The following is a 25388-nucleotide window of genomic DNA, read 5'->3' on the forward strand; positions in this document are numbered from 1 at the left end:
AGATCTACCTAAAATTGTGAAACCTCAGAATACAATTTGTAAGGAATGTCAATTTGGAAAACAAGTTAGAGCTAGCTTCAAAAGTATTCCAGAAAAATCCAATAATGCTCTTGATTTGATTCACACTGATTTATGTGGTCCAGCAAGAACTAGAAGCTTACAAGGTGATAGATACTTCATGCTAATTATTGATGATTATTCTAGAATGTGTTGGGTTACTTTTCTCAAAGAGAAATCAGAAGCACTTGGAAAGTTCAAACTATTCAAAGCAATGGTTGAGAATGAAACCGGTAAGAAAATCAAATGTTTAAGATCAGATCAAGGAGAAGAATTCACATCTAAGGACTTTAATACATTCTGTGAAGTGAATGGAATCAGAAGACAGTTATCAGCACCTCGGACACCACAGCAGAATGGAGTTGTTGAAAGGAAAAATAGAACTATCTTGGATGCAGCAAGAAGTATGTTATTAGAAGTAAATCTACCACGTGTATTGAAGAGAGGTAGTTAGCACTGCTGTCTATACATTCAACAAAGTTCACATCAAAGGTGAAACTGGTAAGACCCCTTTTTGAACTATGGTTTGGTAATACTCCTACTCTTAAGTATTTCAAAATTTTTGGAAGTAAATGTTATATTAGAAGAGATGAGTATATTGGCAAATTTGATCCTAGAAGTGATGAAGGAATATTTCTTGGTTATTCATCTAAGAGCAAGGCATATAGATGTTTTAATAAGAGATTGCAGAAAATTATTGAGAGTACAAATGTAAAGATTGATGAACAATTCAGAGGAACTTCAAGGTATATAGACTCTGAACCGGCAATAAAAATTATGACAAATGAACCTACACCGAATCCACCAGTACAGAATGAAGATCCAGTTACTCCAGTATCATCAGAAGATTCCACAATAATTGAAGAACAATAGCAAACTAACACACCTCGATATGTAAGATTGAATCATTCTGAAGATCAGATAATTGGAAACAAATTTAAAGGAGTTATGACAAGAGGAAAATTGGCAAATGAAGAGGTATGTCTTATTTCTCAAATTGAACCATCATCTATCAATGAGGCATGTGAAGATAAATTTTGGATTAAAGCTATGGAAGAAGAATTAGGACAAATTGAGAAAAATAATACTTGGACATTAGTTCCCCAACCTAAAGATAAAAATGTAATTGGAACTAAATGGGTATTTAGAAACAAACTTAATGAAGATGGTAAGGTTGTCAGAAATAAAGCAAGACTAGTGTGTAAGGGATATTCTCAAAAAGAAGTTGATTACAATGAAACCTTTGCACCAGTAGCCAGAATTGAGGCAGTAAGATTATTCTTGGCTTTTGCAGCTCACAAGGACTACAAAGTTTATCAAATGGATATTAAATGTGCATTTTTGAATGGAGATCTTGAAAAAGAAGTATATATTGAACAACCTAATGGATTTTCTTTGACAGATGATAATGATATGGTTTGCAAGTTAAGAAAAGCTCTATATGGATTGAAACAAGCCCCAAGAGCTTGGTATGCAAGGTTGGATAAGTATCTTTTAAAGATTGGTTTTACTAAAGGAAATGCAGATAGCAATTTATATTACAAAATAACTAATGATGACATCTTGATTACCGAAGTATTTGTTGATGATATAATATTTGGAGGAGAAGATGGATTATGTAAGGAATTTTCTCTTAAAATGCAACAAGAATTTGAAATGTCTATGATTGGAGTAATAAAATTATTTTTAGGTTTGCAGATTTCACAGACTGATAAAGGTATATTTTGGAGTCAATCCAAGTACTTGAAAGAATTACTAAAGAAATTTGGGATGGAGAACTCTAAACTGGTAAGCACACCTATGACTACAAATGACAAATTATCTCAAAGGGATGAATCTACACCTGTTAATCCAACTAGATACAAATCTATGATAGGAGGTTTACTGCATTTGACACAAACCAGGCCTGATATTATGAATGCAGTATGTATTGTTTCTAGATTTCAAAGTAATCCTAGGGAAAATCATGAATCAGTAGTAAAAAGGATTTTCCGGTACTTACAAGGCACAACAAATCTTGGATTATGGTATCCTAGAGATGGAAATTTTGACCTATGTGCATACACAGATGCAAATTGGGTAGGAGATGTGGATGATAAAAAGAGCACCACTGGAGGAGCATTCTTTCTTGGAAAGAGATTAGTTTCTTGGTTGAGTAAGAAACAGAGTTGTACATCTTTATCAACAGCAGAATCAGAGTATGTTGCAGCAACAACTAACTATACACAGGTATTATGGCTTAAGCAAATGTTGAAAGACATAAAGGTAAAATGCAAGGAACCCATTACTATATACTGTGATAACACTGCAACAATTGATATATCTAAAAATCTAGTATTACATTCTAAAACAAAACATGTTTCTATCAAACTGAATTTTCTAAGGGAAAAAGTTGAAGAAAAGGAGATAAAATTGGTTTATGTGAATACTAAAGAACAGCTTGCAGATATTTTCACAAAACTTTTGCCTAAGGAAACTTTTGAATATCTCAGAGATCAGCTTGGAGTCATACCACCACCAGTAGAGACTTAGACAGTTGATGATTGTCATCAACCGACAGAATTAAAAAGACAAATCTTTTACTCCGGTATTTGATGAGGAAGCTACTTCTCAGGGGGAGTAGTTGGTATTTTGTATGAACTTAAATTTTGTAACTTTGGCATTTGATGTCAAAGGGGGAGAGATATCTATGGAAAAACACATTATCTTTTTGGGAGAGATTTGAAAAATACATTTGAGGAGAGATTGGTATTCAAAATAAATCTTTGGATAAACTCATGTTGCTCCCAGGGGGAGAGATTATTGTTTAAGGGAGATTGATTGGTTTTTGTATTTGGCACTTTGATGGTTTTTCCATCTTGTGTTGCCATCAATGCCAAAGGGGGATATTGTTGGTATTTTGGTATTGTTTTTTCATTGATGTCAACACCTACTGAAAACAAGCCTTTGAAGATCCAGCAACATTCACCGGCAAGCAAGTAAACTGTGCAACAGTTACTAGTATATGGTTCACCGACATGATATAATGTTCACTGCTACCCGAAATGATATGGAAGACACTTGGTAATGTTGAAGACATCATGTGGGCACCTTGTTTTGAAGAATTAATCATTGGTATATTCATATTTGCATATTTGTTTTTATCGGCAAATAGGTCCAGGCTATCTAGGGTTACACCGGCAGGTTTATCTTTTCCAGATCAGCATGGCAAGCTATGGAGATGACTTATTATTGATGTAAATGCATTTAGCCGACATGTTTAATCGATTATTGCATCAGATATTATATTGTATGTAAAATGATTTTATTGTAATATCTTGTAGAGTCGACCTACTAAAATTGGTCTTAGGGTATGGTATAAATGTAAGATCTTATTTGTAAGATCAAGCGTGGAATGCAAAAAATAATTGTGTGAAGGTATATGCGAGATCAAGCAGAGGAATACATGAAGACATCATTTGAAAGTGAAGTTAGGTTTTTGTAGAAGCATATCAGCATTACACCTGTACTGAATCCAGCATATGAAGATGCTATTTTGTGCAATACATTGTTATTGGATTTAACCATCCAACTATAGTCAGTGTGACTCCCATTTTGTGATTGACCAATGTGCTCTAGGCTATTGGCCTTTCTGCATGTGCAGACCCCATTATGTACACTTACTATCTGCAGTAGTATCATCTAATTGTGGGTAAGGTTTCCCACCGTGGTTTTTCCCCTTACAGGGTTTCCACATACAAATATTGGTGTCATGTGTTGTGGATGACTTTATGTTTATGTTTCATGCATTAATCCTTACCAGTATAGCAATTTATTGTTAGCACTATCTACTGGCATACTTAACTGGTTTACCGGTATTAAGCATTAAGTTGGTTAATTGGTTTTTGGTTTGAATTTATTAGACAACTGATTCACCCCCCCCCCCTCTCTCAGTTGTCTCCAGGACCTAACACCATATAACAACAATCTCCCACTTGGAGACTGACCAGAATCCACAACATATCATGGATAATTGATGACATTGTAAGCTTGTAATACTTGGTGAATAATTACAAAAGGTATTTGTATGTCTAGTGATTACTGTTCTTGATGGTAAAAAAAATTATTCTCTTAATGCTATTGTCTTAAGAGATGAAATCATGTAAGTTTTTATATGGGGTTGTAAGGTTAATTTTATTGGAAATGGTATAGATATGTCATAAGTGAAGTTAGTAATGGATTAATAATGAGATAAAAATGGTGTAAACAATGGGATTGGGAACATTTGGAGTTGGTGCTTTTAAAATCAATATAAAGGGATAGATGGTAGTGGATTAAAATATAATGTGTTCATGACAACTTATTTAAGTAGATGATTCCCTGTGTTATATGAAACGATAAATGCTAGGAATGAATGTTAGAGTCAATGAATAAATTAGGATGTGATGGTATTCTATGATGATGTATATGTTCATGTGCTTAGAGTTTGTTAAGTAATGGCTTGGGATACCCTAGGGAAGGTTACATGATGAGATGTTATCTATTTCTGCTTGCATGTTATATTCTTATGTTCATGCTTAAAGTAGGTTATACACATGGTTGGTGGATGTAAGTAGATGTAAACGATTATTGAGTTATGAATGTTGTATTGGTTAATGTCCAATGAATTTAGAACGAATGTTTATGTCTATTTGAGATGCATATGTGGTGTAATTGATTATTTAAAAAAAAATTATCTCTAGTTGTTACTTGGTTGGTTAATTCCTTTAGGGTATTTTGGTGGGCATTACAATGATGGTCATAGTCCTATTGGTATGCAAAATCAAGGCATACTTGAACCAATACAACCTGATGGTGGAAGTAGATTTCCTGGTCTAGGTTATTATACACAAAAAATAGGACTTTGAGTACTAAGAGAAACTCGAGTAAGGTAGGGAATTCTTTTAATGCAACATAGGATGAAGAGGAAGGTACCATCGATGACTATGATGATTTCATTGGCACAAATGACTATGACACTATTTGTACCCTTGATCTAGTTCATAGTCTTGAACCTAATAATGATCCTTTACCCCTTGTTTACCCACAACTTATTGATCGGGACAACAAGGACCGCCATAATTAGACACTATTCAAAATGATGAATCAATAATAAACTTTCTCAAAGTACGAAGTGATTGACCCCTTGGGGATCATAGAGCCAGTTTCACCATAGAACTCAACAATGTCGCTTAATTTGGAGAGGGTGTCAACCCTTTCAATTGCAAAATTATTAAAATTATAAATAGATCTTCTAGTGAAAACCACCCTATAGTGCTATTAGACTCAAAAAAGTATAAATAAAGGACATATCGAAAGGTGAAAACCTCTCTGAGGCACCTAAGGATGGAAGGCTTGACACACTTCCCTAACTATCTTATCATGAAAAATAATCCATATTGGTTGAGAAAATAGTGGGTGCTAATTTTGGCATAGAAGAGAAACCAAAAATGATACATCTAGCTGAATCAATTAACACCTAAAGAAAGAGTGACATTCATATAGTAATTCAAGGAAATACAAGTTAAATTTGTTTGTCGGGGCTTGATCTTGATTTAGTTATGCATCACTTGTCTTTGCCACTAGGGGCAAAATCTGTCAAGCAAAAGTTGAGAAAAATACACCCACAAGTTGTGATACTGGTAAGGCAGAATTGCAAAAGTTGTTAGATGTAGGTTTCATAAGGCCAGTTGACTATGCAAAGTGGATTTCCAATCTAGTTCTAGTTTCAAAACTTAATGGGAGAGTTCGTGTTTGCACAGATTTCAGGGACTTAAACAAAGCTTGTCCTCAAGATGGCTTCTCACTTCCAAATATTGACATAATAGTGGATTTAACAGCTAAACACAAGATCTTATCCACCATGGATGGTTTCTCAGGTTACAATCATATCAAAATTTCTCATGAAGATTAGATCAATACAACATTCACTTGTCCTTGGGGATATTTATGTTGGAAAGTCATGCCCTTCAGATTGAACAATGTTAGAGCTACCTATCAATGTGCAATGACCACAATCTTTCATGACATGATGCATACAATTTTTTAAGATTATTTAGATGATTTTCTTGGGAAATCTTACATCGAAGATGGACATTTAGAAATATTAGACAAGATCTTCACACGATTAGAACAATATAAGGTGTGATTGAACCCAAAGAAATGTGTCTTCAAGGTAACCTCCAAGAAGCTCCTAGGATACATTATTTCATCTAAGAGAATTTAATTTGTCTCTACCAAAGTTAAAGACATACTTGAAATACCTCCACCAAAGAATATCAATTAGCTAAGATCATTGCAAGGAAAACTACAATCCATCTATCATTTTATAGCACAACTTGTGGATAAAAGTCAACACTTTCAGCAACTATTACATAAGAATGTTCCATTTAGATGGGATAATAAGTGTGAGAAAGCTTTTAAAAATATCAAAGAATACTTGATATCACCACTAGTGTTATTACCTCCTATAGATATTAAGCCTTTACTCTTTTATATATATGTGACTACCACAACATTGGAGGCACTTTTGGTACAACATGATTTTGAAGGAAAATAACGTGATATTTATTATATCAGTCGTACTCTAGTAGGATATGACCTCAAGTATGCTCCTATTGCAAGAGCATGCCTCGCAATATTTTTTGCCTCGCAAAAGCTATGACATTACATGCTTACACATTAGACGAAGCTCATTGCAAATATTGATCCTCTTAAGTACCTTCTGAATAAGGCAACTCTTACAAGAAAATTGGCTAAATGGATCAATGATTCTTAGTGATTTCTACATTTAATATGTGGAAAAAAAAGAAATAAAAGGACAAGCTATAACGGACGAACTTGATGATGCTCCTATGACAGATGGTCATCCCCTTATCACAAACTTATGTAATGAATCAATATTTAACATCCAGAATCTACACATCTTTGGAACTTAGATTTTAATGGCTCCTACACACAAGGTGGTTCTGGTGCTAACATTATCTTTGTCACACAACAAGGGGATTGTATACCAAAATCATACAAGATACTTTTTTCGTATACCAACAACATTGCATAATATGATGTTGGCAACAATGCATCAAACTGGGGGGGGTGAATCAGTTTGCTCACAAACTCAACACAATTCAAACTTAAATTCAAATATGATAATGAACAATAAAAACAAAAATCAACACATCAATAACACACATAACACCAATATTTTTGATGTGGAAAACCCGTTTAAGGGAAAAACCACAGTGGGAAACTGCCCACAATAAGATAATACCTTGTTAGGAGTAAATATAAATATTGCAATGGAGAATGTACATGCATTTAGGCACACTGCCTAGAGCTCACTACTCAAATCACAAGAAGGGCTACAACCCTGAGGAAGACTCACTATCTTACAAAGATCAAACAACAATCTGGATTACATGAACTATGAAAGTAGCATCTCCAAATGCCTGGTTACAGTTTTGGTTAAGCACAAATACTCAAACTTTGTTCTTTCCACTTCTCCGCACTCTTTTGCACTTCTCCTTTGCTACTGAAGGATAAAAACAACATTCCCATATGTAGATACATCTCACAAATGAATATTACATATATTTATACAAATCATCAACCTATATTTCAAGGTCAGCTAAACCCTCAACACAAATTATAAAATAATAACCTCACATGCTACAAAAACACATGCAAACCAAAACAATATCGGCTAAGACATTGTCTGTACCCAAATAAATACTACAACCAAGAAACACCTCCAACAATTATACCTCGAACATCTGCAACATGTTACAATCACCAAGAATATCACATAACACAAAGAACACCACTGAATCAAGAAAATAATCAATAACATGCACAACAATCAATATGGACCATCAAAACGAATAGGACTTGATCTAGAAACATCCACAAGCAACATGAACTGCACCAAAAATAACTGCAACATCATCAATATACCAAATCTCAAGAACACACACTGAACTAACTATCAAACTGAAAGATTCACTTGCAGACTTCAAAATCACAAACCATCTCAATTGAAGACACATATGAATTTACCAAACACTTTGCCAAATTCGCAAACCAAGATAACACAATTCTTGAGCAATGCGAAGAACAAACTAGAATACTGAATAACACGAACAACTCAATAACCAATCACAATACTAGACCTCATAACTTGATCAAATCAACATGCAGATCATTGAAACTTCTATTGAATTAGACAAAGATAAGTATCTCTAAACCCATTAAGCCACAACAGCTCAACTACAACACACTGGCCAAAACAAATCATTTAGTCTGACTGCAACACTGGAAAACATAGAAGAATATGTTGACATCAATAATAACACATCATTCCAACAAACTTCTCAGCAACATCCAACATATGAAGCATTGATTTTTGGGTTTTAATTTGTGCGGCTATGCAGTGGAAAATCCTAGAGTTACACATTCTTGGTGACTCTTAGCTAGTGTTTAGATAGGTTAATGATGATTACAAAACAAAAGGTGAAAATATAATGTCATACAAGAGACTGGTAGATTAATTTAAATCTTATTTCACATCAATTACCTTTGAACAAATTCCAAAGGATAATAACATAGTAGTTGACGGAATGGCCACAATAATGTCACTTGTGATAATGCCAAGTAACATTGCATACTATGAGTTCTTGGTAGATCCTCTCTCCGGACCTACCTATAACTTACCTCAATCTAAGATGATATTTCTTATCATTGGTCCTAATTCCCAGTGGTATGGAGACATCTATGTCGATTTATGTGACAATACCCTACCACTTGACTTATCCAATAAATCTCGTAAAACCTTTATATGTAAAGCTTATCGCTATGTCATTTTAGCTGATATCCTATATCGTCAAGCTCTCGATGGTACCTTACTTAGATGTCTTGAGCATGATGAGGTCAACATTGCATTATGAGAGGTGCATGAAGGTATATGTGGGGTACATTTTAGAAGTCCTACCCTAGCTAATAAAATCTTATGCACTGGTTATTATTGGCCTACCATAAAAAAATATGTCTATCCATTTGTCAAGATACACGATGACTTGATAGATGCACCTGCACAAGAATTACAACCCATTGTTACATCTTGGCCCTTCTATTAGTGGGGACTTGACCTTGTGTGCAAAATCCATCCACCATCCAATAGCCATAAATTCATCATCACTGCCATAGAGTATTTTTAAAAATGGATTGAATTCGTTCCTCTAACCCATGTCACTAGTAAGAAAATTTCTACACTCATCCTCAATTACATCATATGTCAATATAGTGTCCCCCTTTTTATCATCATCGATTCATATGTCGATATAGTGTCCCCCTTTTTATCATCATCGATTCATATGTCGATGTAGTGTCCCCCTTTTATCATCACTGATAACAATCGTCCCTTCAAAAATCAAGATGTCTTTGAGCTTTGTGAGAAGTTTCACATTCAATATAGTTTCTCTACACCATATTATCCTCAAGGTAACAGCCAAGTTGAAGCTTATAATAAAACTATCTTAAGAATTCTCAAAAAGACAATCAATGAAGTTGGTCGTGACTGGCATATTTAGTTAAATCTTGTCTTGTGGGCTTATCGCACGAGTGTTCACACTCCCACAAGCACCACTCCATATGCCCTTATCTATGGCGTTGAATCCATCCTACCCATTGAGGTCGACATACCTTCCTTATAGGTCTCTTTGCATAATCTGATTAGTGATGAAGACTATATAGTCTCCTCTTGCATGAGTTGGAAATGTCGGATGAAAGAAAACAAAATATCTCCAATCACCTCAAATCATACCAGAAATGTATGTGCAAAAGGTAAAACCATAAATTTAAGTCACACACATTTGAAATTTGTGATCTTGTCCTTAAAGAGAATCTGAAGAATCAACAAGACAAAGAGGAAAAGGGCAAGTTTGAACCTAACTAGCTAGGTCCATACATTATTACTATTGCATATGAATCAGGAGAATAACAGTTGGCTAGGTTAGAGGGTGAACTACTTGAAGATCTAATGAATATAATTCACCTTCACAGATTTATACCAAAGCATTTTAGGAAATTTCTTTAAAAGATTTTGAAAAAAAAAAATCAAGAAAAGCCCTGAAAAATGAAAAAAATTAAAAAAAAATTAATTTTTTTTAAAAGTCCTAAAAAAATGAAAAAAACATAAAAAGTCTTGAAAAAATACCAAAAAGACATAAAAAGTCATGAAAAAAAGAAAAGAAAAAAGTAAAGATAAATAAATTCATCCATGTGTGAAAACCACGTCGGTGGCACCTTGGGCAAGTACCATGGTGAAAATCGGGCAACCGATGCAATGTGTATGGATTTTTCTCCTCTCTTTCAACATTCTACTTGATCTTTCATCTCACATTAATCACCATTATAGCCTTTCCATCCCCACCATCGCTTGTGGATTGTTTTGCATAACTCACATGCATGCTTCTCCATCCATAATAAGCTAATCATGTCCCTCACCAGCGCATCTCCTCAACCCGAGCAGTGTGTTGGGATATTTAGCATTTCACAATTGGAGGAACTATTATTTTTGTCTACCTTTTTGTTCACAAACCACAATAAAATTTCACTCACATCATCAACCATATCATTTCACCTTTTCTCCACAATAAACACATTGAGTTCATGGATGGGCTACACTTTAGACAAACATGCAGCTTTGGAATTCAACAAAATCATGACATGATGATTACCAAGATCAATAAAACATAACAACATTCCACCATGACAAGAATAATTTTGACATAAAGCATAATGTCTACTTGTTTGGTAGGTTTTTTATTGTTTTTTATTTTTTCTTTGGTGACATGTCTTTTAGCTTTTTCAAGATGTCTTTGACTAGAAATTTTATCTCCAAAATGTCTTTAACTAGAAAGGTGAGGATGGGGCATGTTCACTTGTTTTCTTCTTGTGGATTGTTCCTTAGTAATATGACGATTCATCTTAGGACATGATTGTCTAAGATCATCGAGGACATATGAGTGAACTGGGGCATTCCTTAACTATCTTATGTGTCCTCCTACATGCAATTGGTATGCTATTTCATTTGTCTCTTATCCATATCCAGATGATTTTATCATTTTGCCATAACAAGCTCAATAATGATATAAGCACTTAGCAAGCACAAGAATTTTCATCACTTTCGTATCCATTTCTCATCATCTATTTACTTAATCTCTTTCAAATCCTTTTCATCCCCTTCATATCCTTTTCCTCATCAGTAAATCCTTTCATCATTTTTTGTTCATCATCATTCTTCATTGTTTTTATCTCAGAGATCAATCAATAGCTTTATCCACCTGATACATGTCTCTTAATTTTAATATTAAATCAATCAACTTGCTTCTTAGCAAGGGGGTCCCATCACTCCCTAAGAAATCACTCATTGTACCAAATTATCTTGTGCTATCATCAATATCAATCATCTTAATTAGCTTGTCATCTTCTCGATACTGATCATTTGCATCAATTGTTTTTTTATCAGTTGTGTATTTTCATCAAATGTGCATCGTAGCTTAATCACTTTTGCAATATCAATCATCAAATATTTTTCCTATAACATATCAAGAGATCAATCTTATCACAATTTGTCTGATCAGTCTCTCAAGGGGGCATATCATATTTATCATCATCCTTACTAGGATAGCCCTCGGGAATATATCGGTTAATCAAATTTTCTTTGAAACAATGCTATAGGTTGCATTGTCTCAAAGAGGGGCAAAATTATTATTGATTTAATTAATTCTTTAATATTTTCCTCTATTTAATTTGTTATATCATTTCATTTACCCAATTCATTAAACTCCTTTTCATAAATCTATTTTTAATGAATCCCTAATTAAATCAATATTAATTTTGCAACTTGGATTCACCCATGAGGATGCTTATAAATCCATGCCCCTCTCGCTTTTAAGTCTCTCTCGCTTCGTGGAAAAATGAATACCTTCATGCTATTGTGAGATTTCACACCCATTTTCATATCTTAAAAATCAATTTCAATCAATCAACCATCTCCATTCTCCATATCCTTTGTGCATAGCTTCATTGAAAGATTTAACACCTCTGCTGAAATTCATGGATGCTATGAACAAGTTCCATTGAAATATTCAACACCTCTGCTGAAATTCAAATCTCCATCTTTATTTGAATTCATCCTACTTCTACACTCACTTACCTTACGAGAAAATTTGTTATAGTAATCACATCTTCCATTAAAGGATTGGTTTCTGATTTTATTTATGCATTCAATAGCTCTATGCCTAAATTTATTACATGAAAAATAGTTAACACTAAAAGATGAATACCTAGTAGGTATAGAAGGAGGTCTTTGAACATTACTTGAATTTTTGAGGCTTCGATCTGAAATGAAGTTTTTCTGATTCTTTCTAGAGTTCTTATTGATTGTCTTTTCCTTTGTCCTTCTTTAAACATTCACCTTTTTCAAAGAGAAGTCCACTCTTGTCTTTAATTTGTTTCTGAGAATAGAGAACAACATCTAACACTTCACTACCACCTTTGAGTTTTAATTCATTATTAATATGATCCTTTGTAGATTTTAGTTCCTCCTTGAGTTTACCAATTTCTTTTTCAAGCCTTGAACATTCCCTAATCTTCTCATGAAACTTTTTTTCAAATTCATCAATGACCTTTTCTTTATCAAGCAAAATTCTCATAAAAGAAATCTTCTCAATCGCCTTTTCATGTTTTTCTCTACTATCAACTAGGTCTGCCAATGCAGATCTCAGTTTGCCTTCCATATCAATAATGCCACCTACATTATTCCAATCATTTCGATCCATATCACCATATCATTCAATTCTTCTTCAAACATAGTGTTCAAAATCCAATACCTACCTTAGCAGTTTAAGTTGTCTCTTCAAGAACCAAAGCTCTGATACCCATTGTTGAACACAACTGAAAGTTTAGAGGAGCATGGGGGAGTGAATTAGCATATACAAAAACTTGATCATATTAAGTTACTTGAACCATAACATTCATCCAAATGCTTATGCATGTAAAAGTAAACCATTGAAACACCAAAAGCATCCACACAAGAACACCAAGATTTTACATGGAAAACCCAAATTGGAAAAAACCATGGTGAGAAAATAACTCATAATATATATTAACTATTTACAATGAATATGGCTTCTTGCCAAAGATCTCATTGCTCTTGACTAGTAGACTGAGGTGCAAAACCTTAGACAAGATAAAAATTTAGGACTTTCTCAATTCAAGATCACCTCTTCTGGGAAAGATACAAATTGTTGTTCAAATATAGTAGAAATAATAGATTGAACTGTATATAAAATATCATCTATCAAAATGTGAATAACAATTCACAATTTTTACTCATCTATCTTCTTTGCACAACCACCAAACCTTATATCTACTTCACACTTCCTTCATATCATCATAACACACTCCTTTCATCTATCAACATAATATATCTAATTATCAAACATAAAGTTGATCTGCCTAATATATACCAATCGAATCAAAATAAACTTTACTAAATCGACCAAAGGAAAATGTAACATGTACATAGCATTGACCAAAAATATATCACCCGAGAGGTAAAGAAAACCATTTGAGGGTTCACACCAAATTGACACACCTTCCAATCATCATAAAAAATCTTTGCACGCAACTGCTCAAACCAATGTGCATAAGCCAGCACAAACTAATCTACTAATCCAAAATGTCTTATCTTAGACCCAAAAATAGAATAAATGATCCACAACCAAGGAAGTAAAACACCTTAAGAATCATAACAATTGATCTACACAATCATCTGAAGAATATCCAGTACAATGATACATTCCAAAACATAACATAGTTCACTAGAGAGGACACCAAAGATAACAAAATCACTTCTGGACTAGGTAAGGAACACCAGACTTCTGGAAACAAACTGAATCATCATCCCATACCCTTTGATCGATAGAACGTGAATCCACAATCAATTTTGTAGCATAATATTGGAGAAATAGACATTTGGACCATCAACCAAATACATATCTAGATCACCAATAATAACCAAACCACACAAACTAACATCATTATGACATCAATAATAACAATGACATTCATATGTGCAACATGTTTCTGCATTACTTCTCCCTTTTCCTCTTCAAATCACTAGAATAGGTTTAGAAGTCGGCTTTATAAATGTTGGGTTGGTTCAACACTGCACCCTGATTGGAAAGGAAGTCATCGTTCTCTGGAGATTCAACCTCACAATGAAAGGTTCCTCATTTGGAGGTTGTTTCCATGTTTCAAAAGGTTTCTACGTATACATACTTGGCAAGGGTACAAATTTTTGTGACAATAGTACCAACTCAAATTGTCTGGAACTTATAGAAGGAACATAATCACATCACATTTAGATTAAAAAAATCTACTACAAATTGAAATAGGAATATGCAAGCACCTCAACACCAAAGTTATGAACAAACAAGTTAAGCAATTCATGCAATGGGATGATCAAATAACAAAGCAATGGCTGCATCTCATTATCCCTATAGGTAACTTCATAAAAACCAAATAAAAAAAGAGACATAGAAACGTGGATACAACGTACAATAGGAAGACTCAAACTTAATTTTGATGGTGCTTCTAAAGGTAATCCAAGCTATACATTCAGGAGAATGATTCATAATTAAAGATGAAAAAAGAAAATTAAAATGGAGAGGCTTGATCAAAATACCAAAAGGGACAAACAACGAAGCCGAATATGCAAAGATGCAGTTCGGAATTCAAACATGCATAGACAAATCAATTATAGACTTAGATATTAAAGAAAATTCCCTAATTATAATAAATAAAATATCTAAATATCTTCCCCAAGTTGGAAAGCAACCCAGTGGATTGAGAGAATTACCCAACTTTTAAAATCTATCCCCAATTAACTTCTTGGCTGAAAATGACTCTATGTTCACAATTGCACAACTGGACAAGATCTTCGAGCTGAGTAGAGGATTGATCTTCCTCTTCCACTAGTTGTAGATTTTTTTATGCAATCTTTTATCTATATTAATATAAGGAGCTACCTCGTTAGGTAGCAATTTAATTTTTTTTTAAACATAGTATATTATGATAATAATATTGTAATATTATATAATATAATAATAATTAATAACTTGTAATAGTAATATTATTACTATAGTTTTAATATATATAATATTTTTTTATTTAAATATTTTCAATTCATAATTAAGCTAAGAATAAAAATGGTGATAAAATATAATATAACAATATATTGCTATTTTTTTATCGGTAATAGTTTATATTTGTATTAATAATTAAGAAAAAATATACATAGTAAAAATATCAAAAATGGGGATTAATCCCAAAAGTTGTCCATGAAACTTTGAAAATCCTATCTACCCTTCTCATCCAACACTACTTTCTAGCCCATGAAAAATTTATATCCCTTCCCAAAAAACCGACATGTAACTGTCCAAACTAATACAACTAGGAATACTAACATTAAAACATTTCAAAAAAAAAAGTCATTCAGACATTTACAACTTCATTTTTTTCTTGCTAGGTCTGTTTATCCAATAGTCCTTTGGGGCGAAGTTTGTCTTCTTGGTCGTGTCCTTCTTTTTTGCCTCCCTCACTTTCCTCAACTCCACTTCCTTCTCCCAAAAGTAATCTTTTAAATACTCCCATTCCAAACAAGCTTCCTCATTCCTTTCCTCTTTGTCCAATCCTTACCACCACAACACAAACGATCTAAACTCCACATTAACCTTCCACTACATGAGCCCCGTAAATGATGATCCATGACTGCCCTCGCCATAAAAGATGTTAATCCGCATAGAGAATGGTTTGGGATGCAAGCTTTGGCCACCCATACCACCTCTTCCTCCATTCTAAAAATCAAACCCCAGGCCACTATCATTGAAATTATGTTTGCATTTGTGTGATTATGGAACTCAAAAACAAGATACTCTTCTCCCAGCAAAGTTTATATAATTTGGAGAAACAAGGTATCATCAAATTTGAAAATTCCCCCAAGTCTCTTTTCAGAGACCTTTCCGAAAAAATCCAACTACTATTTTATTGAATGAAGCAAGAAATTTGTTTCCATGAGTGTCGCCTGTGATTTCTACCTTCTGCCTTTTGTCGCTCTCTAAAGTATTCTTCACCAATCTCCACTAATGACTGCTAGCTCACACTCCTTCCTCGATATAAAAGGCAACGCCTCACCCAGTCCCATCACAAAGTTTCTAATTAATTTGTCCTCATTCCAAGGACATCTTACTTCAACCAACACAAAATTATGAATTCCTTTCTCTCGTGCCACCTTCCACACATCCCATGTCAATGCGCCACATCGATGTGTATGTAGAAAATGGTGGCATACTCAAACCTTGCACATTAAAAGCACAGATATACCAACTCGATTTTGTCCCAAGAGCAATTCAAAATCATGTATTACCACATGCCTTCACTTTAAATAGATGTGCATCTTCAAACAGTTACTTCCACATGTGCTTCTCTGACCTCCCACCACTTCACAACCTGGATTTCCAGCACACAACCCACATTAGATAATGCCTCAGCTTCGAAGTTACCCTCTCTATGTACATGTGATATTTTAAAATCTTGAAAAAAAATATTTTTCACCAATGATGTAAATTATTTTATTAATTTTCCAACACTGTGAGACCCTTTTTGCAATGGCATCAGTGATAATTTTTGAGTATCCTTCTAGGAGTAATTTTGACATCGATAGTTTATTTGCTAGAAGGATAGCTAGAAAGCTACTCTTACCTCTGCCTCATTATTTTTTCCATCTAAAAGTGGTTGCACTCCCCTTGCCAAGACCATACCTTCATCATTCCTTCCAATGCAACCTACTCCTAAAACCCTCAGATTCCCTCTTGAGGCCTCATCAAAACTAATCTTTTTCCACCCCTTTTCTGTTTTTTCTCACTACCCTTTGCTTCAAATCCATTGTAGGATTTATCCTACCAAACCCATTAACAAACCTTAAAAATATATCATTTTAATTAAATATAATAATATATAATGTTATGATAAATGATATACTATATACTAGATAATATAATATTTGTTGTAATAATGATGTTATAATATTAATATATAAATATATAATACAATTATCGTATAATATTTTAGTTAGTGACTACACTTTAACTCATATTATATTTTCCCAAAGCAAAAGTTACAATTTTTAATGTTATAAAAAAAATTATATAGTTCATAATCAGTTTTATCCTATTCTTTGCCCATATCAGCTCAAAGTTATAAGCCAATTAGACTAATGTAAAATAATTTTTCAATAATATTTTGTTAAAAAAATTGCATCTAAACTTTGATGAAATAAATAATATGTATAATATGAAAAAAAATCTTGATATATGATTGATTGAAAATATATTCTTAATAACGAATTAAAAACAACACAATTGCTATAATTATATGATAGAACTAAAAATCTATAAAAAAAAATTATTTCTTATTATTTTGAATGTTGAAAATATAAACCCTTTTTCCCTTAATATATTATTATACATGAAAGATGGCCCCCCTTCATCATATGCTTTCAATTTGTGGGTGCATCCAAGTTGTCTTCTAGAAAGTTGGTATTCACACGTGGCCCACATTTGGTATTTTAGGACATGGCTTGCATGGGGTGCTACTTCACTTTGGATAGTTGATATTATTACCTAAATAAAAAATACTTTATTGGTGTAAAGATGCTCTGAGGTGAGTTGTAGAACACACTGAAAATAATTTTTCGAATGTTTTAAAATGTGTATATTAATAAATAATACAATTTAATAAGAAGTGGGTTTATTCTTTATTTTTATTTTTATTTTATATACACATTTAAATATATTGTTTGATTTGATTATGTTTTAATATTTAAATTCAAATTCAATTTTAGTCAATTTTTACACATTCTATTAATCATTGTGTGCTAAATGTTAAGAAAAAAAGGTGTTGTACGCTTTTTACTAGAAAATAATTAGTTTAAATATGTAAAGTAAAGATGCATTTGTGGTGCATCTTTAAAGATTATTGGTAATATTTAACATTTATTTGAGTCTTCTTGTAAAGCTGCATTGTAACATTGGTTAGTTGTTTTATGTGTGGCCTACATATTGAAAATATATTTAATATTGAGAAAGTTTTGTACCAAAAATTAAATGTTGGGGCTAAAACAATGATTCCACTTCTATAGATGAATCTTTTCCATGTTTACATCTAAAATTCCATATCTTAATTAGACTATGATAGTGTCAAATTAAATAATCTTGAATACCTTATAACAATGAAATTTTTCTAATGAAGATGACACAAAATGCACGTCATCCTATTTGGAAATATACAATACATATACCAAATACAATTCCTTTTTTATAGAGGACCTTAAATTAATACATATGCAATCAATGTTGCTCCTATGTTAGTGGTCACTAAATCAATAGGTGCTTAAGGTTGGCATGGTCAATTTTAATGGATTTTTTTAATCCCGAATACAAATTAAAACCTCCTAGACATTGTATGTAGAATGGGTTGTGTATCCTTCTTATAAATGAGACTGAGTTATACTAAGATCAAGTCCAAAAGTGTAATGTCCATTTCCAATATTTGCAATAAAAATAACATATATGAAGAATAACCAACAATCTTCTCCAAACTATATCCAAACAATAGAAATTACTCATACTCAAACAACACAAGTATTTGACTAGACACACATAAGTTCTTGCACAATTAAATCATAGCTCCAACAATAAATAATATGGATTTATTTTGGTCTCTCCGATAGTGATAAACTTCACCAAATTACACCAATCAACACCAAATAACATAGACAATTTGCGCAAATGTCTCATAAATTTCCAGAATTCTTATATTGATATAATTTTTTATTTATTTTTTGATAAAAGTGGAGAGTCCACTGAACTTATATTAATTAAAAGAAAATTTTACATCGGGTTCAAACATGGCGTACCGACAGGAAAGAACCCACAAGAAAACCTCCAGTTGTAGCCATTTTTAAAATTTACAACATAGATATATATAGCCCTTACAACCAATATGTTTCGACTAAAAACCCCACCCTCCTACCACTACCTATTTTTACAAAAAAGTCATATCTGACAATTTTAAAGCAGAATAACTCCAACCGAAGAAGGGATGGGTGTGAAGAGATACAAGATAGATGCATGAGAGAGAATTCACTTTCAGGACCAATGCAAACCATTTCGAATAGAATAAAAGCCAAGCTGCCTACAACCCTGCAAAAAAAACCAAAAAACCACCAGCTACAACATAGACAATATGTTACATATCCAAGAATTGGGAAGTAGTGCTCTCTTCCGGTGGCAGCTGAGAAGAGAACGGAGGTGAAACCACCCTTAAAGAGAAGGCCACACAAGTCAGAGCAGAGTACAAAAAACCCAAAGAGATCAATGAATGCAGAGCCTGAAAAACAACCCATGCTTTATCCACAAAATGGTCAGGGGCCAAATATAACAAAAAATCCATAGAGGCTCTAGTAGTTTCCAAGGAGTCACATATCAATCCCATTCGTAACTGATGAAGAAAATGACTAGACCAGCCATTAGCCAAAAGCTCATCGCAAGGAAGAAAACCCCCATAAGGAAAAGAGCCCATATCAAACTGATAACTATCCAATGCAACAGAGACCAACTCCCAATTACACACTGTCGGAAAGACAAACGAGGATACCAAGAGGCGAACCAAATCAAAATCGAGAAGAACATCATAACAAACAGTAATAAAATGAGAGAGAATCTCATCATAAGAAATTTGGTGAGCAACCTGTAACCACCTGCATCCCAAAAGTATGCAAAGCTCAAAATCCATTGCGGGGGTAAATAAATTGAAAACCTTGCCAAGTTTAATAGAATTATCCTCACTTGCATCATCATCCCCCAATGAACGAGCTTCTAAAACCACTCTATATACTCCACATGGAAAAGAGGACGACATTTGCAAGAAGAAGGGCATCGACAACCAAACTCAAAAAACACAAAAAACTGCTTTTGACATTGACAGAAGAGAAGTGTATTTGAAGGAGAGAAATGGCCAGAATTTCCCACAAAGGTACTAAAACAACCACTACAATCAAACTTGTATCAATTCACACACATTTAGAATCCTTCCATTAAAAAAAAATAAGTGACTCTCCCACAAGTAGGATACTAACACGCAAAAATAAACGAACCGTACTCCAAAACTGACAGACCCAGACAAGCACAAGGCGGCTAACAAGTAGATATTAATCATCGGATAATAAAACCTTACAAACATATTGGCGGCTGGAGGATATGAAGCATGCAGAAAAAAATGTAGGCCTAAAGGATAATGATTACACAAAACACACATGCCACAGCCATAACACGATATAAATGAGGATAATATTGACAAGACATAAAAACACATAAAAATCAGAAAACAAATCCAAAGGAAATCTGTCTCCAAACTAAGATAGAAAAGCTTATGAAACTTTAGAGAAAACTCCCATAAATTACCAAATAAAACCATTTAACTCGAAGTGGCTCAGATAAAGACCCCATCCTGCAGCTTTAACACAATGTGCACCAAATGTGAACAATGACGATATCCATATGTGAGAAAGAAAAACAACTTAAACCTCATAAAGAAAATAAATTTATTGCCCCCATATGTATGCTGAACGGAAAATGAGTACACCATATTAAACAACAAGCTAATAAAATATAATTTCATCCAAGCCTAAATCTCCAATCCTTAAGTAATACACACATTATCATCTAACTCAAATACAGAGATGTATAACTACTCCAAATACAGATAGATATAAGGCCTTCTATCAACACATGAAGCAATGATACAGACTGTATTGAGAAGAAGAATATATGAATACTTCAGTAAGAAATGGAGAAAAAAACCAAAGATTTTAACATGTAATGCAACCATAAAAATAATCTCTCCAATCTTCTAGAAATACATACATTAACATCTAACCCAATTGCAGAAGTGTAAAGAACTCCATATGCAGATAGGAATAAAACTCCTCCTATTGCCACATGGCAACCAGATACATACTGAACTGAGAAGAGGATAATACATATATTTCAACAAGAATGGAGGAATAATTCAAAATAGATAACTTAATCTGAGGGATGAGGCATATACCTGAGGAGGAGTTCTTGAGGAATGTCGCCTACTACTATATTCTTATGAATAGCAACTGAGTCAATAGCCAAATTAGACAGGAAATCTGCCACTTTGTTTAACTCACAAAAGCAATGAGATAATACATAAGTATCAAAAAAGGATGACTTCTCCAAAATGTGATCAATTAAATACTTCAAATGCCAACAATTACTTCTACAGTTCAACACACTTTGGATAACTACCATTGAATCCCCCTGAATGGAAAGGTGTTTGATCCCAAGAGAGATAGCCAAGTCAACCCCAAGTGACAAAGCTTGACATTCAGCAAAATTGTTTGATTGAGACCCAAGGTCATGGCATTGAGCAGCAATTAGGACAACATTATGATCAAAAATGGCCAAACCAGCCCCAGCCAGACCTGGATTCCCCCTAGAAGCACCATCAAAATGAAGTTTGAAATGACCCGGAGGAGGAGGAGCCTAGTTTGCCACGATTCTCTTTGATTTAAAAACCAAACTCTTTGCAACAGACCCATGAGAAGGGGTGCAAGCCAAAAAATTTCCAATTCCTAGTGATCATGCCACAATGGGAAAAAGATGTCAGATTATCTAAATTTTTATGAATATAAGACAAGGCCACCTCTGAGATACAAGCCTCTATCTTGACTAAGATATTAGAGAGCGAAGATGATGTCTTTTTAAAGATCCTATTATTTCTCTCTAACCAAATATTCCAAATAATAATCAATGGAGCTATGATCCAAAGACATGCATAAAAGGAAGAGGAAAACAAAGGAGGCCAAGCTCTAAAGTGAGAGAGAAGATCCCCACTAGTGACAAAAGACAAGCCTAGCTTCTCAAAAAGCCAATTCCAACATCCTAAAGAAAAATCACAATGAAGGAAAAGATGAGATGACGATTCCAATTTTTGTTTACACAAAACACAAGGGAAAACAACCGATAAGCCCATTCTATCCACTCTCATGGCGGTGAGAACCCTATCTTGAACCGCAAGCCAAGCAAAAGCTCTGGCCTTTGGCAGGTATGCAGGATGCCAGAATAATTTGTAAGAGGGGAGAACCATAGCCCGCATAAGAGAATTGTAACCATCTTTCACTGAGTATTTTCTAGAAGAATTCTTAGTCCAAATGAGCTCATCATCCTTCTTAGACAAGACGATGATTCTATCTTTGAGGATCGAAGAAAATTCTGCCTTCAAGCTAGGGCTAATAGGAAGAAACTCAATCGATTTCCATTTAGCCAACACCAAATTTCCATATTGAACTACATTAAAGTAGTCTAATAGAAAAACCCCCCATTTATCAAGAAGTGTTGATTTCAAGGGAGACCAATCCCTAATAGAATCCATAGGACAATAACCATTCCAAGCATCATCCCAAAATCTAACTTTTGAACCATTGTGCATGACCCAAGAAAGATACGGTAGCAGGACATTTCTACATTTACCCATGAAGTTCCAAATAGCCGACCCCTTAGGCAAAGTTATGGCCTTGAAAATAGACTCCCTAGATCCATTAGATAGATACTTAGCGAACATGATTCTATCCCAAAGGGAAAGTGGATTTTCATACAGTTTCCATACTAATTTGGCCCCAAGAACCAAATTTTGACTCTCCAAACTATGAATGCCAGCCCCCTCTAGTTGTTTAGGAAGACCAACCTTGTCCCAAGCTAACAAGGGGATCCTAGACTTCCCATCCCTATTATTATTCCAAAGAAAAAACCTCAAAGTATCCTTTAAGCTAACAATAACAGCCTTAGGAGCTTTTAGAATTGACATTAAGTAAATTGGCACCGCATTCAAAACAGACTTAATCAACACAATTTTCCCAGCCATGGTGAGCCATTTATGGTTCCATGCCAAAATTTTCATCAACACCCCTGAAACAACTTTATCCCAAAAACTAACCTTAACCTTATTAGCAAAGAAGGGAACTCCTAAATAGGTACAAGGTAGAACCCCTTGTTGGAAACCCCAAAACCTTTGAAGCTTATCCTAAAGTAGAGATTGAGTTTTTAAGAAAAAGATCTTAGATTTCTCCTTATTAACCATCTGGCCTGAGAAAGCTACATAATTCCTGATCACTTGATCTATAACTCGAGCCTCCTTCAAGGATGCACAACCAAATAAGAGGGTGTCATCAGCAAAAAGACAATGGGAAATCCTCTGATCAAAATTTTCAATTTTGATACTCTTCCATAAACCATTCTCCCAGGCTGAGCCAATTGCCCGACTTAGAGCTTCAGCTAATAAGATAAATAAAAAAGGTGAGAGCGGGTCCCTTTACCTTAAACCCCTAGAAGAGTGGAAGAAACCACAAGGTGACCCATTAATGAGAACCGAGAACCTTGTCGAAGAGATACAAGCCATAATCCATTTTATCCAAGCCAAGGAAAAACCCAACCTAACTAGAACGATTTTTAATGCCCTCCACTCGACCCTATCATAGGCTTTCATCATATCTAACTTAAGTATCATGGCAGGATATTTCTGGGCAAAGATCGAATGTAAGACCTCATGAGCAACAATAGCCCCTTAGAGTTTCCCTATGCGGAACAAATCCTCCTTGTTCCAGGGAGATAATTTTTGGTAAAACAATAGCCAGCCTCATAGCAATCACCTTGGAAAATATCTTATAAATGGTGTTACATAAAGCTATAGGATGATAATCTGCAAAGGTTTTAGTGTCCTCCTTCTTAGGTAAAATGACTATTAGGGTAGTGTTTAATTCTTTAAGAATAGACCTATTTCTCCTAGCTTCGTCTAAAGCCAAAAGAACATCCTAGCCCACAAAATCCTAGCATTTCTGGAAAAACAAAGGAGTAAAATCATCAGGCCCAAGAGCCTTATCTAGATTCATAGCAAAAACTACCTTCTTAACCTCATCTAATGAAAAAGGAGACATTAACATTTTATTATCCTCAGGAGAGACAAGAGAGGGAATGAAGGATGGAATATTGTTAGAAACATCAATATTCTCAGATGAAAAAAGACTCTTAAAAAACTTAACTGCTTCCCTAGAAATATCCCCATCATCTGAGAGAATATTCCCCTGACTATCCTAGATGCAATAAATCCTACTCCTAACCCTTTTCATTTTAGTGCTAGCATGAAAAAAATTTGTATTCTTATCCCATCAGCTAGCCATAACTCCCGAGATTTTTGTCTCCAATAGACCTCTTCTCTAGCCAAAATTTCATCGAGTTCACTCCTAAGAGACCTGATTTTGTCTAATACCTTACAACCCAAACCATGATGCAAGACGTTCCTATTCAGGACTTCTAACATATCTAAAATCCTTTGTTTTTCTTCAAACATATTCTTGAAGTGAAGAGAGTTCCAACTCCTAATATTTTTTTTTAGAAAATTGATCTTCTTGACCAACTGAAACATTCTAGACCCTCTTAAAAATGGAGCCTCTCCCCACCATTGACATAGGAGGGGAAGAAAAGAGGTATCCCTGAACCACATTGGCTCAAACTTAAATGAAATTTTGAAGGAAGATCTATCTCTGATGACAGTCAGCAAAACCGGGAAATGATCCGACCCAGACAGGGGAAGGATGGAAGAAAAAAACTCAATGTCAGAATCAAACCCATTAGAAGAGAGTAAAAATCTGTCCAAACGTTCTGCAATCTGAGAGAAATTTTTCCTCATATTAGTCCATGTAAAAATACCATTATTAGGTTTGCAATCAAAAAGAGACATGTCAGAAATGAATGCATTAAAATCCTCCATTGACTTCTTGTTTGGAATAATCCCCCCAATTTTTCAGAAACATCCAAGATAGCATTAAAATCTCCCCCTAAAATGACAAAAGAATGATCCCTAAGGGGGGCTGACACCCTAATGAGTACTTGCCAAAGATCATATTTGGCCAAGATACCTAGGGGGGCATAAATGTTAAACACCCATACTTTAAAGCTAGACGCTCTGTGGGAAACTAAAGACAACATCCAATTTGGCTCGGATGCTACCATCTTTACATCAACTACAAAATCATTCCATAACAAAGCAAGGCCTCCCGATGCCCCAGCAGCCAGACATGAGAAAAACTTCCACTTTTTCCAAGATGAAAA

Source organism: Cryptomeria japonica, chromosome 5 (assembly GCF_030272615.1).
Source record: "Cryptomeria japonica chromosome 5, Sugi_1.0, whole genome shotgun sequence".
NCBI lineage: Eukaryota > Viridiplantae > Streptophyta > Pinopsida > Cupressales > Cupressaceae > Cryptomeria > Cryptomeria japonica.